The following is an 11,103-nucleotide window of genomic DNA, read 5'->3' as shown; positions in this document are numbered from 1 at the left end:
AATGGAGAACAGACATTTCTTGTTCAAAACTATTCACTGAAGTACTCAAATAGCCAAAATGTAGAAGAGCCATTAACTAGTGAATAAATACACAAAATATGCTATATCCTTACAATGGAATATTATTCTGCAAGAAAAGCATAAAATGCTGGTGAGTACTGTAACATGGGCAAGCTTCAAAAATACTGTGTTTTGTGAAAGAAGTCAGGCAGAAAGGACCACGTTTTATAGAAATGTGGAAAACAGGCAAATTTATAACTGGATCTGTTGGCTGTGGGGAGAGGAAATGATGGAGTTGGGGAGGAGGCCTAATGGGAAGAGGGTCTAACACTTTTGCAAAGGACTGGGGCTCAGCTTCCAGCACCATCTTTGGGCAGCTCCAAACCACTTGTAACTCAACCTTCGGGGAACCCAACACCCTCTTCCCAACTCCCTGGGCATCTGCACTCATAACTGCACACCACACACACACACACACACACACACACACACACACACACACACACACACATACATATACACAATTTTAAAAAATCATTAAAAAGTAAGAAAGAAGAATGACTGAGAACAAGTATAAGGTTACTTAAGAGGGTAATAGATACACATGTTCTAAAGTCGATTTTGCTGGTGGTTGTGTAATTCTGTGACAATGATATAAACCACTGATACTTTGTGTGGGTGAATTGTATGGTATGTTAATTATCTTGTGATAAAGTGTTTATTAACATAGTTTATTAGCATAGTTACGTAACACTATCACTAAAGATAGGCATGTACATAGAAAAGGTTCAAATTTTCTGTTTTGTAGTATAATTAAGTAATTACAACAATGCTTTGTTTTTGTTTTATTTTTTTATTTTTGAGATTATAATTACATTATTTCTCCCTTCTTGTTCCTCCCTCTAAAATCCTCCCTCCTCTTCCTTGTTCTCTTTCAAATCGGTGGTCTCTTTTGTCATTAAATGTGTGTGTATGTGTGTGTGTGTGTGTGTGTGTGTGTGTGTGTGTGTACACATATATATTCCTAGATATCGCCTGCTCTGTCTGCACACTGTTACTTGCATGTATGTTTTCAGGGCTGACCATTTAGTATTGAGTAACTACTCGATGTGTCTTCCCCGGAGACCATTTCTCTGTCTTAGCATTCCTTAGTTGCCTGTGTTTTTTTGTCCAGGGTTGTGGTCTCGTGATGGTTCATCCATTTTGGCATGTCTATTGTACAACAACAACAACAAAAAAAAAACTTTAAATGAACCTTACTAATGGGGAGCAATCAATACAGAGATTTCCTATCTAGTTTGGGGGAGCACTCCCTTTTTTCTTCAGTGGAGATCAATTTATTTTTCAAGCCAGACTTATCTCACTGGTAGACAAGGACAAGGGAGTGGCAGTGATCCTCCCTAATGTCCAAATTTGGTGTAATAGGGGGAAGGGAGCTGGAAGCTATGGTAGGCTTGCAAGGACAATAAACTAAATGTTATTTCTCCCGTTACATCCTGAGTTCCACTCTTGCCCTACACCATCCCTTACAATTGCATTTTCTCCCATAACTTAGAATCCTTCTGTAGTTATGACTCCCAAATCCCTGTTTTTTTAGCACTGAGCTCTTCCCTGAACTTCAAGCTCCTATAACTATCTGCCTCTGGTTAACAATAAAGTTTATTAACAAACCATGTTCATTATCATTAAAGCCTCTGCCTTTAAAATAAGCACTTGGAAGCATGTCTTACTGTTTATCAGGCCCAATACAAGCTTGTGTACTGGAAGGCTCTATTTCAGCACAAGCATCCAGCTAGAGGTAAGGTCAAAGAGGAATGTAAACGGGGGTGGGGCAGGGATTTGCTGGTGTTCTATGCCACTATATTTGTTGGATTTCTACTTAGGATCCAAAGCATATGCATGGTTAAAGACAATACCGCCGTCCAATCTCTTCAATCATAAAAAAGTAGCTATGATATTATCAGGGGTGCAGACAAAAGACCATACATTCTCCAGAGCAGAGGGAGACACATTTTGATAATGATTAACACTGTGTTAATGTGATAAACTTATTATCCTATGTAAAGCCCACAACAAGTCCAAGACCAGTGTTAAGGCAAAGGGCACATCTAAATGGGATTCAGACAGAGACATACTAAGTTGCTCAAGGTCACCCAGCTGGAAATTAGTGGAATGATACTTCTAGTGATATTTTATTTGTGTTCTAACAACAAAAAAAAAACTTATCTGGGTATCAGAGGACAGAGCCAGCCACTAGATTAGACATAGAGGCCAGATAGTAGTGGCACATACCTTTAATCCTATCACTCAGGAGGCAGAGATCCATTTGGATCTCTGTGAGTTCAAGGCCACACTGGGAACAGAGCCAGGCATGGTGGCACACACCTTTAATCCCAGCATTTGAGATCGCATGTCTTTGCTTGGAAAGGACACATGACTTTAATCCCAGGAAATGATGGCAGGAAGCAGAAAGATATATAAGGCATGAGGACCAGAAACTAGAAGTTTTTAAGCAGTTCAGCTGAGATACATTCAGGTGAGGACTCAGAGGCTTTCAATCTAGAGATCCGTGGAAACAGGATCGGCTGAGGAGTTGTCGAGGTGAGGTTGGCTATGGCTTGTTCTGCTTCTCTGATCTTTCAGCATTCACCCCAATATCTGGCTCCTGGTGTTTTTCATTAATAAGACCTTTTTTTTTTTTTTTTTTTTTTTTTTGGTTTTTCAAGACAGGGTTTCTCTGTGTAGCTTTGCGCCTTTCCTGGAACTCGCTTTGGATACCAGGCTGGCCTCAAACTCACAGAGATCCGCCTGGCTCTGCCTCCCGAGTGCTGGGATTAAAGGCGTGCGCCACCACCGCCCGGCTAATAAGACCTTTTAAGATTCATGTTACAGATACTGAACTCAGATGCCCAAACTCTGTCCTTCCTTTATAAACCAAGGTTCCTTCATTTTAGCACTAGTGCTATGGGACCTACCCATGGCATCTACCTAGTGAGTGTCAGAATAGTGGTGACAGTCAAAAACATCTTCTCTACTCCCAAATATTTCATAGTGAGTAAAGTCACCTCCATCAGAGGAAAAACTACGGTGCAAGTTGGAGAAATCAACTTAGATACTAGCTAAATCACCAATCCATGGCAATTAGTAAATAGTCCACCCTGTATTCAAACCAAGAATGACCTGACTCCATGTGTCATTACAGTTTTGATCAATACAGCAGAGAAAAAAAGCTACAGCAAAGAAACAGAGTGACAGAATAAACGAAAATGGGTAAGATTATTCATTTGGAATGAGTCGCTTTTTGTTTAAAGCTAAAGACACAGACATGGTCCCGAAAGACTTAACGGAAAGGGCTGTTAAATATTCTTAGAGTCTCTAAAGGACTTAAGCTTAAATAAGACCAAGCGAGGATGTTCTCTAAAGCAGTGTATCCAAAAACTCAGATACAGATGAAAATCATCTAGTGAATTTTTAAACAGTGGGATCTAGGCCTCATTCCCTAGAGACTGGAGTTTAATTGGTCTGCAATGTGGCCTGGGTTTGGGGTTATTTTAAGCTTGCCAAGTGTTTCTAATATGAATCCTCAGCTAAGAAGTACTGTGGTAAAGGACCAAATTGGTGCTTTATCTCCATGATCTTATCAGTTGGGGGTATTAAAGTGATTGCATGTTTATTGCCATAGAAAACTAAATGAATATCAATAATAAAGTATACCCATTATCCTTAACACTCACTGGACTGTTAATTATCAGATGTATAGGTACTCATAGCATCTTTCAGTCAGAAACGAAAGTAATCTCTAATTTTTAACTTTTGGACCATCTTGTCTCCCATTAATATTCTCAACAGAAAATAAGCAAAAATGAGAGAAAGAATATTGGTTATTTCAGAATTTTTCACAGCACTACAAAATGTGATGAGAGAACTTTTTAATTACTAGATGAAATGTGATTTGGAATGGTTTTGGAGCTTCCAACACTGTATGTAAAAATTGTTCCCAAATGTCAGATTAGGTGATTTTCTTAAAAGTTAACCTTGACTCTACCACTGTGAATAAACCAGAATTCACTGGGTCTATCAGTTTGCAGTATGTTCTTTATTCAGGAGACAATAAGACATTTTAGGTACTCATGACTATAGCCTTCAACGATTTCTTCAGTACTAATGATTGTTTCTGTCACACTGAACAAAAATTCCACCACCACACAACCGTGTGTGTGTGTGTGTGTGTGTGTGTGTGTGTGTAATATATATGAGTGTGTGGTTTTTGTACATGTGCACAGATATGTAAGTGCATGTGTGATTGGAAGTTAACTTTGGCTGTTTCCTCTATTGTTCTCTGCTTTATTTTTTGAGACAAATTTTCTGGTTCAGATAGACTGGATGGCCAGCAATCTGCCAGGTTCTGACTGTCTCTGCCTCCTCAATTCTGGATTAAGGGTGTGTATTACTATACCCAGCTTTTTTACATGGATGTTGCGAATCTAAACTCAGGTCCTTATGCTTGTGGGGTACACTCTTTACACTAAGCTACCAGATCCCCTAAGTTGATTCTTCCAAGATGGGTAACACTTCAAACATCACTCTAAGTTGGTGGGGCTTGGGACACAGTACCCCCAAAATATGGCAGTTTAGCAACTGAGAAAACAGCAGGAGCAAGACAGCCCTCTGACCTTCTCCTGCTGCTCTCCAGAGGCAGGCCACAAAACCTAAGAAGGTACTTGCTCAGACCCTCACCCTCTTTCTCCCTAATTGACCCCATGTGATTCATGACCTACCCTATTCATGGAGGGAAGACAAAAATTTCACACAAAGGCCAAGAATCCAAGCAAGTAGGCCTTGCTGAGCTCGCCCAGTTTATAACCACAAGCTTACACACTTTGTCCTCCAACATCCTCCCACTCCACTGCCCATTAACCTGTACAGTTTTCCCAAACTCTCTGAGTATTCATTTCTGAAGGCTCCTGAGCGGCATTTAACGTTTCTACCAGAATTGATGAGATGGCTCAGCAAGTATCAAACTTTCTGCCAAGCTCAAAGACTTGAATTTGAACCTCAGGACCCATATACTGGAAAAACATAGCTGACTCCCACAAGTTGTCTTCTGACCTCCAGACCCCATACATGGCACATATGTGCTCACACACATACACACAGATAAATCAAGTAATTAATAAAGTAATAAATGTTTTTAACATATTAAACGAAAATGTTGAGTGTGGTGGCACATGCCTATAATCCCAGCACTTTGAAGGTAGAAATAAGAGGATCAGAAGTTCAGGTCATCCTCATCTACATAAGTTCAAAGCCAGCCTGGGCTACATGAGATCTTGTCTCAAAAATACGAAAGAATATATATTCAATCAATTTGTTAATCTTGTTTTTCATATGAAGTATCAGTCACAAGTCTTATAATAAGTAAGAAAAGAATATCTTCTCCCTTCCAAAGAATAGGGTACTTTTCACAAAGTGGTGCATGGAATCTGAGAGGTTCTTGAGAATCAAGGAACACCCAACTGTAACACGAATCTTAAAAGGTCTTATAAAAAAAAAATAACCCAGAGCCAGATATTGGGGTGGAAGCTGAAAGACCAGAGAAGCAGAACAGCCAGCCACTAGCTTATGTCTATGAAATCCTTAGCCTAAAGAGAGTGAGTTCCTGTTTCCTCACGCTTTATATACCTTTCTGTGTCCTGCCATATTACTTCCTGGGATTAAAGGCGTGTGTGTGCTTCCCAGCACTGGGATTAAAGGTGTGTGCCACCATTGCCAGGCTCTGTTTCTGGTGTGGCCTTGAACTCACAGAGATCTAGACAGATCTCTGCCTCCTGAGTGATAGTATTAAGGGTGTGTGCCACCACTGCCTGGCCTCTATGTCTAATCTAGTGGCTGGCTCTGTCCTCCAATCCCCAGGCAAGTTTATTAGGGTAAACAATATATCACCACACCCACCATTGTGTCCTATTACAAGTTATTTCAATCACTGCTCTAAAACTTAGGGAGTGAGTTTATATATTTTGTTTTGCCAATATAGCAAAAACCTTAGGAAGAAAGCAAATGCCTGAACTCATACTAGGTTTTCCCAAGTTCTATAAGTACATCACCCTGAAGCATGGAGTTGATGTTAACAGATGTTTAGAAGAGGAACTCTTCAGAAGAGCAACAGTACATCCACTAGACCAGGCTTAAGCTAGAATTTTTCTTTACACATGAGAACTACAAAAAATGTCAGTGAGTCTGGTAACTCACTGGTATTATATTTATTTATATATGTATATGTTCACAGAAAATTGTGTACAATTTAATTATATTTTAATTGCCTAAATGGTCCTCTCTGCTTCAACAATTAATTCTTCTGTTTAAAAAAAAAAAAAAGGAGGGCAGGGAGCACAAATATGCTGTTTGTTTTTTTTTAATCTTTGGGGGATTTAGTAGCTCTCTCTCTCTCTCTCTCTCTCTCTCTCTCTCTCTCTCTCTCTCTCTCTCTCTCTCTCTGTGTGTGTGTGTGTGTGTGTGTGTGTGTGTGTGTGTGTGTGTGTGTGTGTGGTATAGGCATGTATGGGAGCCAGGAGAAAACAGTGTTTTGTTTTGTTTTTTTGGCTGTGACCTGGAGATTTGAAGTCAGGTCCTCATGCTTGAGCAGCAAGCACTCTTTCTATCTGAGCTATCTCCCTCATGTAGCATGCATTGTTTATATAAAGGAAAATAATCACTTTATTTTAGACAGCGTCTCATGTAGCCCAGGTTCACCTCAAACTCTCTGTGTAGCTGAGGAGGACCTTGACTTTCTAGTCTATGTTCATCTTGCAAGTGTTGGTATTGCAAGTGAGCACTACCACCCTCGGTTTATGCGGTGCTGGGTTCAATCCAGGGCTCCAGGAATGCTAGACAAGCACTCCACCAAATGAGCTATATCCCCAGCCTAGAAATAAAAAGATTCTTAAATGGCATAAAATAGGATTCTCTGCTGTATTTTTGTAGACTTTCTGATTTTCCTTGTTGCATTGCTCCTTTCTCAACTGGAGGTACAGCAGACGAGGCTGAAGTGTGTGAAGGGAAAAGATGAAGTGACCAGGAAAGAGAAGGGAGCAGAGGCACTGTGAACTTTTTTTTATAGCTATTGATTGCTGGACTCTGCTTTCAGTTCCCATTGATTTGTTGGTGTGGACTGGATTTACTAGGGCTATGCTGAGATTCAGTGAGCCAGTATTCTATTTCCCCTGCAGCAGCAGCTTGTCCCTCATGCACAGAGGTCTTCCAGAGACCTCAACCTATACCATAAACAGCCAAGAGCTGAGAAGTAAGCAAAATGTACCACTGAGCGACCAAGACAGACATCTCTCCAGTAGCAAGATGCTCTCAAAAAGCAGAATAACCATGGGAGCACTCTGGGTAGGATGCTAGTAAACACAGTTGTGTGACTTTTCTCACAAAGCACATTAGAGGCATCAAATTGGTTGAGAAGTTAGGAAAGAAGGCTGCCAAAGGCTGAGACACCAGCAGCCACGAAAATGGACCTTGATAAAACTGACTGCAAGAGAGAAAAAGACCAACAACAAAACATGAAACCTGCAAAAAATAAAAACCAAGCCATCAAAAGTCAAAGACATTTGATCACTCCAGACAGAAGCGAACAAGCCTATACTTGAACTTCACATAAGGACATCATTGTAGTCTCATTTCAGAGAGCGATTGATATTTACCTTGGTAAGCCTGAGACACGAGGAAAAGAAGAGAAAGCGCTCGGGTAACCACTGGCAATGACAAGAAAGCCAAAATCACATTTCAGAAAGATTTCTAGTCAAAACAGATCTGTGTGTGTGTGTGTGTGTGTGTGTGTGTGTGTGTGTGTGTGTGTGTGTGTTGAGGGGAGCAAACATCAATCCATAAGGAAAAACAGACTCAAAGGTTATTAAATACACTCCCCTTCTCTAGCATACTGGATAAATGGGCACTACTTGATCTGAAACTAAACATGACGAGCTCTTTAGAAACCTCTCTTCCAGAAACACAACTACTGCAGCAATGATGAGACTTCAAAGGGGAAGGAGACAGAGGGACACAGAGAGCTAGCTCCAGCTCCCAGGCGTGGACATGTCAAGAATCACAGCAATTCCATCTTTCCTGACATCTTTCCCCCAGCCACACTGCTCTCGATCTCAGCACAACTCTTAACACAATGTATAATTTATTCTGTTTTCATTTGACTTACCTCACTCCCTTTACACATACCTAGAGAATATTTATAGTTTGCATTTTGATGGCTGCCTAATAATCCATGTCCCTAACCATATTCAAATGTAAATAATTTTCCATAAATAATACCTTAACATCTTCACATATATAGCCGCTTGGTCCTTTTATAGTTTTGAATAAATTATCCAATGAGGCATCAAAAACATATCTAAAGTAAAGTACAAAATGTTTTTGGCCTCCTTTAAAGGTGAAAATATTTTGTAATATTACCCAAGGCCCTTCTCCTCAAGCTAGCAGAGTTCTAAGTTCTCTCAGGGATTTCTCTGACTTGCCCTAGAACTCAGAAATTCATTCACGTGAAGTCTGCAGGAGGGAAACTAGAGAATGTGATCTCCTTCAGTTACATCACAGTGGCTGCTGTTGCTTCAAGTTCCTCTACTCTGTGGCACAGATGAAGGAGTAAACCCCCATGTCCTGTATGTACACAGCCCTTACCTGCAAAGAGGACCAAGCAGCCATCACTGATCGCCCACTAACAGATGAAGAGAGGAGTTCTGAGAAGCAGGGACACAACCCAGGAAAATTCAAAGACAAACCTAGACCAGTTCATCCATTACACAAGGCAAGTTCACTATGTATACTATCCAGGCCAAACAAACAAACAAAAAAAAAACAAAAACAAAAAAAAAACAGTGCAGAAGAGGTGCTGTTAAAGTGATCTGTTCTTCACCAGTAGCACAGACACTGAGAGAAACAATCAATCAGTGGGACCTCTTGAAACTGAGAAGCTTTTGTAGGGCAAAGGAAACGGTCAACAAAGCAAAGCGACAGCCTACAGAATGGGAAAAGATCTTCACCAATCCCACATCTGACAGAGGACTGATATCCAGAATATATAAGGAACTCAAGAAATTAGACATCAAAATGCCCAACAGTCCAATTAAGAAATGGGCTATAGAACTAAACAGAGAATTCTCAACAGAGGAAACTCAAATGGCTGAAAGACATTTAAGGAATTGCTCAACATCCCTAATCATCAGGGAAATGCAAATCAAAACAACTCTGAGATACCACCTTACGCCTGTCAGAATGGCTAAGATCAAAAACACTGAAGACACCTTATGCTGGAGAGGATGTGGAGCTAGGGGAACTCTCCTCCACTGCTGGTGGGAATGCAAGCTTGTACAACCACTTTGGAAATCAATATGGCGATTTCTTAGAAAATTGGGAATCCATCTCCCCCAAGATCCAGCTATACCACTCTTGGGCATATACCCAAGGAATGCTCAACCACACCACAAGAGCACTTGTTCAGCTATGTTCATATCAGCGTTGTTTGTAATAGCCAGAACATGGAAACAACCTAGATGCCCTTCAACTGAAGAATGGATAAACAAAATGTGGTACATATACACAATGGAATCAGCAGAGAAAAACAATGACATCATGAGGTTTGCAGACAAATGGATGGATCTAGAAAAAATCATCCTGAGTGAGGTATCCCAGACTCAGAAAGACAAACATGGTATGTACTCACTCATAACAGGATACTAGATGTGGAACAAGGATGACTGGACTGCTACTCACATCACCAGGCAGGCTACCTGGAAAACAGGACCCCAAGAAAGACACAGGGATCGCCCAACGACAGAGAAATGGAATGAGATCTACATGAACAGCCTGGACAGGAGTGGGGGTAGTGAAGGGCGAGGGTCGAGGGAAAGAGAGCTTGGGTGAGTGGGAGATCCCAGCTGGATCAAAAACAGAGAGGGAGAACAAGGAATAGGAGACCATGGTAAATGAAGACCACATGAGAATAGGAAGAAACAAAGTGCTAGAGAGGCCCACAGAAATCCACAAAGATACCCCCACAACAGACTGCTGGCAATGGTCGAGCGACAATCCGAACTGACCTACTCTGGTGATGGGATGGCCAAACACCCTAATTGTCGTGCTAGAAACCTCATCCAACTACTGATGGACCTGGAGGCAGAGATCCATGACTAGGCCCCAGGTGGATCTCTGGGAGTCCAATTAGCGAGAATGAGGAGGGTTTATATGAGAGAGAATTGTTGAGACCAAGGTCGGATAAAGCACAGAGACAAATAGCCAAACAAACGGAAACACATGAAATATGAACCAATGGCTGAGGGGTCACCAACTGGATCAGGCCCTCTGAGTGGGTGAGACAGTTGATTGGCCTGATCTGTTTGGGAGGCATCCAGGCAGTGGGACCGGGTCCTGTGCTCATTGCATGAGTTGGCTGTTTGAAACCTGGGGCCTATGCAGGGTCCCTTGGCTCAGCATGGGAGGAGGGGACTGGACCTACCTGGACTGAGTCCACCAGGTTGATCTCAGTCTGTGGGGAAGGCTTTGCCCTGGAGGAGATTGGAATGGGGGGCGGGGCTGGGGGGAAGGTGAGGGGGGGCGGGAGGGGGGAGAACAAGGGAATCTGTGGCTGATATGTAGAACTGAATTGTATTGCAAAATAAAAATTTAAAAAAAAAAAAAAAAGTGATCTGTTCTTAATCCCTAAGGCATCTTAGAAACTATGCAGTACATGGAGATGAGCTTTCCCTCTGTCGTAATACAGCATCTTGTGAGGACAGAAACCATGTAGAAACCGGTGCTCTACAAAAGCCTTACACATTGTGAGTCTCAAACATCAATAGCCCATGGAAATTAACTGCTGGAGAATAATTTGAACCCAATTCTGAGGCTGTTGAAGATGTAATAACATGATAAAATAGAGTTGGAAATATATTAATGGAATATGTAGAAACAATACATTGCTGAATTTTAGATGTAAAGTTAAACTAATTTACCTCTGGTACATGTCACCACAGGGGAAGACAAATTAATATACTTGTTTCAACTTTACAAGGACAGCATTTCTCCAGGAATAAT

The sequence above is a fragment of the Peromyscus eremicus genome, chromosome X (assembly GCF_949786415.1).
Source record: "Peromyscus eremicus chromosome X, PerEre_H2_v1, whole genome shotgun sequence".
NCBI classification, from domain to species: domain Eukaryota; kingdom Metazoa; phylum Chordata; class Mammalia; order Rodentia; family Cricetidae; genus Peromyscus; species Peromyscus eremicus.
The sequence above is the reverse complement of the archived record's forward strand: the minus strand, read 5'-3'. Positions refer to the sequence as shown.